Genomic DNA, 6000 nt, shown 5'->3' with positions numbered 1-6000 from the left:
ATTATCCAATCTTCCACCGCATTGAGTAAATTTAAAGTCTGCCAACTCATTGCGTCAATAGCTTGTCCCTACATTCGGACCTTTCGGCGGCCACACTGTTGATTCATTGCCGCTGCTACAGCTCCAAGGCAGAGCACATCTCCACTGCGCGCCGCTTCTTATTTCCCCATCCAGCCAGTCCAGTCCACGCACTCCAACACAAGGGAAGTGGAGTAGCAGGATGCCTGCCCATGCCCAGCCATGGCAAGATGGGCTCGCGTGAGTTGACTACGGCGCCGAAGGCCAGGGAGACCGGGGCTGCCGCACGCGAGGGAATAGGCCCAGGGCAAAGCGTCGCTGCGCCCTCCTCGAGCACCAGCTCCGCCCATCTCGATGCGCGCATCCCCGCCGCTCGCGCCTTGCCCCGAGCTAATAGCATCCGGCAGCTGCTCGCCGCTCTCCGGCCGCCAACCGACGACTTGGCCGAGATCTGCTCAGAGATCATTCCCTTCTCTCCCGTCTTGCCGTCGGGCAGGAGCCTCCCCATCTCCCTCGTGCTCGATATATCCGCACCAGTCCCACCGATTTCCACAGCATATCCGAGCTTCCCCTTCTCCCTTCTCTGAGCTCCAGCTCTGAATTTCTATTCGCGTCGGCTGGCTCTCCTCACGCGGTCAATCTAGGCGCTTTTCTCTCTATGCCATTGATCCATTAGGTCATGTAATTGCTGCTGATGATTGGAATTTCTGAGCGTATATGAAATAGCCATAAAGAATCGATGTGGGACAATTCAACAAAAATATGAGTACTTTTTCTCGGCCGGGAACCACCCTAGTTATTTTAAAAGCCCAGATCTAACAGCTAAATCAAAGCCCAGGAGCGCTCCTTTCGTGAGAGAAAATAAATGCCGAACCGGTACCGTGGTACTTTGATGTATTATGTAGTTTGGTGGGAGGGCAAAACGGTCCAATAAAAAGCGTTGACGAAATTTTTTGGCAGAAACCTTAGCTTCTTTATTATTACTAGGAAAAGTGCCCGTGCGTTGCACCGGGTGAGTAAAGTGTGCATATATTCCGCCCAAACACGATTGTTCCACCGATGATCTTTACCAGCAGCGTGGCACTGAGAACTTGTGTGAGGTCCGCCACCATGACAGCGAGCTAGTACTCAGAGTAGCTACTCTTCGTGCCGCCATCAGCTGCTTCCCCGATGACCTTTGGATCGCCATGGTTACCCCCTCGTGATCGCTTCGACGACAACATAGAAGGTTGTGGCACTGCTAGAAAAATACGAACGAATTTACCCATTCTACAAGTACAGTGAATTTGTTTCTGTGTCTATAGACCCCCTAATAAAAAATAAAACCAGTTAAAAATTTCTTGTGGAAGAAGTATAAATAAATTCGAACATAAACAAATTGTTTGCATCAATTCCTGTAACTTTTCTATTTGGTTATAGAGTCTGAAAGATGTCGACCGAGATGATTGACTGAAGAAATCCTTGAAAAAACATGACCTCCTTGTATACATGACCTCCTTGTATGCCAAAGTCAGCATATGTCGTTGCTCAACCAATCAAGCCAAGTATATGTAGGCGTTGGCCTTCTACAGGTCACGATCCAAGTATTTGCTGATGATAAGATCGTCAATTCCCTTGATGATTGGTGAGACCCCTGCCAAAGTGCCAAGCCAAGCCAAGCCAGCCTTGTGCCCCTGTGGCCGAGTCTTCACAGGTAGGGAGCTTGTTTTCCTTTCCCTACTTCCTCACTCCTCAGATTCACATACAGAAATCGTACCGCTCAGTTTGGCTTCCTTCTACAGCTGCGGCAAGAAGCTCTGCCGGCCGCATCGAGCACGATTCCATCTTCCACGTTTGATTTTATTTAATTTCTCTATACTATTGCCTCATGGAACTACTCTCGGTTTATTCCACCATCCAATTTGAGAGATAGGTGACCCCGGCAAGCCCACGATCCTGTCGCGCCTCGTGCGTGCCGCGCGCTTGCGCTCTGCCTTGTTGCCGCTCTCTCATCGAACGTCTCGCGAGCAATTCATCCACCTCCAAGCTAGCTCCCGATTTGATTAATTCAGCAGCCACGTGCCATGGACCTGTGTGTCGCTTCGACGGCCTCCGCAGATGTCGAAACGGTGGTGAACGCAGGAACTCTGGATTGCTAGTGCGTCGAGGGCTCGGGCGCGGCCCTCCAGCGCAGCCCATTGCAGCTCTCAGGTCGCGTCCATCGGCTGTGCCCGCTGCGCCGCTACACGAAGCAATTCGTCGCAAATCACTCTAAAATCAGACCCCCACAACAAATCCAAGAACTTAAGACAGGAAACCGCCAATGCATCCAGAGGCAAAGACCAGGAATAATTAAGAGGATGGAAAAGCTTACCGGAAAGTGGAGACGGAGGGCTGGTGCTCCAACAAGTTCCTCCCTCACCTCCGTCCCTCCCGCCCCCTCACCTCAGAGCAGACTGTCGCGCCTAGCAAGTTCCTTATACCTCGGAGCAGCTTGCTGTGCCCAGGAATTTCCGCAAGTCGACACGCGACCGGCCGCTTTCCCGCGGGCAAACTCCTCGGCGTCTTCCAGGCCGCCGCCAAGGCTGGCGCACAGAGGGGAAAACAGAGCAACAACGATCAACTTGAAGAGAGAAAAACTAATCCCCTGTTTCCTCACAGATCGGGTCAACGCCGATGCATTCAACCGGTCGTAGGAGGGCGATGGCTCGACTGGGAGGAGTTGGAGGGTCTGGCTCCCTCTGCTGACGACGTCCGTCACGGCTCAGCTTCGCCCCGCGCGCGCCTCCACCTCGCCAGGACCCCGCCGACAGGATCTCTGTGTGTGGCCATCCATGAGCCGCCGGCCCGCTACCCCGTTTCTGCTCGCGGAGGCTGGCGCCGTCCTGTGCCATCTCATCTCTAGATCGGCAGAACGCCGACGATCGGCCACGAAACCAGGCGTCCTGCCCTCTCTAGAACTTCCGAAGTGGATCGGCGGTGAAACCGTCATAGGTCTCGATCGGATCGCGTTTCGCCACCCAAATTTGATGGAAACCCTGATATGCGTTTATATCGATTATTCTTTGGGACTCTATTTTGGAGGAGGCCGGGAGACCAGACCTTATACGACCTTACATGTTACGGTGAGCTACCACCACACGAAATTAACGAACGGCGGGCCAACGAAGCCACGAAGGGGCGGACGAACGAACCAACGGACGACAGAAACATGTACGGACGAAACCACGGAAACATTAGCTCCTTTATTATTAGGTATAGATATAGATATAGATTAGGTATAGACTAGGAAAAAACCCGTGCGTTGCACCGGGAGAAAAACACCAATGTTTGGGAGAAAAATTACGATACAAATTTTGCACCAAAGCACTCAACTGCCTTGTGTCGGGGCACCGATGGCCTTACCCTGCATGCCACCACCTCGATCGAGAGCCGCCCTATGCCGGGACACCGGGGGCCTTCGCGATGCAAGCTAACATATCTTGGGGGCCGGGGAATCTGCTTGCGATACCTTGCTGCCTCTAGCGTCTACCGCCGCACGCCGATTGCCGTATCTTCGAGTGGTGGGCCGTCCCTGGTCGGCTGGTCTTCTTCAGCTTTGCGTCGCTGCAGATGGACGAATAAAGGTGATAACCATTAACCAGACAAAAATAAAACAACTGTAACTTGAAAATTGTGGTAAATAACCGAGGAATAAAAAAAGACACACCGCCCATACGGCCTAGCAGGTCCGGCCAGCCCGAGATACCCTTTGCCCTACGTACTCCACTTCTTTCCCCAAGCACGCCGCCAGCCCGAGCCAGAACACGCGCACGCACCTCCATCTATCCGAGCGACGCTGGCTTTCTCCATCGTACCCTCCATCAACGCGCCCCGGCAGGCAGCGGCCTTCATGCATCCCCCTCTTCCTCACCATCTCTCTCCCACGCAGCAACCGGCAATGTCTCCTGGCCGACCTTGCCTCTTCCGGCCGGGTCTTTTCACTGCCGGAGTCCGGCACCCCACGGTCTCAATCTGAATCTCTTCGACGCCTCTAGGGACCCGAGCTCCCGGCATCCTCTTCCGTACCTCCAACGTGACGCTACGCGCTAGGCGTCGTTGCCGGTTGGCCATGGCTCTCACGGTCGGTTTAGTTTAGATGACACCAGTCACCAGGCATCCCCTCTTTTTAACTCCATCTTGTTGATTCACCTTGCTGATATTCTAGCTAAATTTGATAGTATATAAACAGGTGTTACTCATTGTAAGAAAACAATGTGGGACTATTCAACCCGATTTGATCGGTTTCTTCCTTAATTTCTGTTCTTTGCTTGTATTCGTACACACACAGGCCAAGTCTACACGTTGTGGCCCAGTCTGCGTGCTACGGCCCAAACGATGGACAAAGCAGACGAGGAAGGAAGCGATCGGTAATGCTGGCTAGGTTGGAACCGTTTTTCTTCTGACGTGGCAATCTGCTTGTATTATGCGATTTGGTGGGAGGGTAAAATGGTCCAATAAAAAGTTGGACGAATTTTTTTAGGGAGAAACCTTACTTCCTTTATTAGTAGGTAAAGATAAGGTAGGTATAGGTATAGATAGGCCCCACCTGTCTGTGTCTAGGGCTAGGGTATGAACCGGTACACTTAATATTTCCATTTAATTCAAAAACCAGAAAATAACTGAAATTTTCCGAAATAAATAAAATTTATTTTAGCTCAGAAAAATATAAATAAGATATCAAAATGCTCACAAAAATAAATCCTATTCAACAAAAATATAATACAATTTTTTGTCAAAATAAAAATCACTTATTTTAACTTTTATTATTTATGCCTTTTCTTTTATCCTTAATAGGAAACATGCCCATGCGTTTGCAACGGGACAGGAAAAAATAACATTTATGACCTTAAATGTTTGCCCAAAAGTTGTTCGACCCATGTAACCCACCTTAGTTCGCCTTTCATCGGAAAATTTAAATTGTATTATATTTCCGTGACCACTCATATCACCTCCTGCTATACCCTCTCCTCTGCTGGGATCTAGATGGAGGCATACTCTGGAGCAAATCACCAACAATGGTACGAAAGATTAGTATCAGCTTACACTTCCCATTCCTTTGTTTTGTGCACGGCGGCAGAAGTTTTGGTCGCAGTGGTCGGCTGCTTGGCCCGTCACGCACAAATCTTGATGGAGGTTACGCGGTTTGAGCAAAGCCCAACTGTTGCACTACAGCCATTGACAAACTATTGATTTAATTTAGCTCACACCACTACACATTATAGGCAGCATCCTCCTTTTATTCATGCAGGCAGCCCATCAGACCCTCTTATCTCCTTCTGCAGCTGCCAATCATATTCAAATCAGGATGGGATGTGTTCGTCTGAAGTTTTATTTGTGTACAGATGGTAGCAATGTGAGCTCTCCGATGCACGAGGGGTCCTTCGTTTGCACCGATGATTAATCAATAGAGTGTCTCCTAATAATCATCAGATTGTTTTGAAAAAAAGATTTCAGATCGCCTAAGATATCTGTTTTGCAAATAGTATAAGATGTTATTTTGAAGCAGTAGTACATAGTACTGTCTACAGCACCGATCACAAAATCCTCTGAAGGATGCAAGAACCACCAGAGGCACCAGTTACATACAAACACTATGTACTAACATTATTACTGAACTTGCCATGAAAGTGAATTTGTTGTCCAGTTGGCTGTCGCAGCAACGCGGCTGGAGCTCCCAGATGCACAGATGGCATCAGCCATGTCCAAAGACAACAACCATAGCACATGCCCATCTCGCTTGTTGTTGCTCGCACATGAAGCATGGGGAGGCGAGACCGCGCAAGTTGTTGCCTGACTTGCCGAACGGCGCGCGCCGGCGGAGCAGCGCAGGGTGAGAGGTGGAGTACGCAACGGAGCTTGCGAGATTGAGGCGCGTTGGCGGCGCGCAGGGTGTCGTTGCGGTGTGCGTGGGATTTCCACGAGAGCTAATGCCTGTCTTCCTAGCGCAGGCGCTGGTTAATT

This window comes from Lolium perenne, chromosome 5 (genome assembly GCF_019359855.2).
Source record: "Lolium perenne isolate Kyuss_39 chromosome 5, Kyuss_2.0, whole genome shotgun sequence".
NCBI lineage: Eukaryota > Viridiplantae > Streptophyta > Magnoliopsida > Poales > Poaceae > Lolium > Lolium perenne.
Note: the sequence above shows the minus strand (reverse complement) of the source record.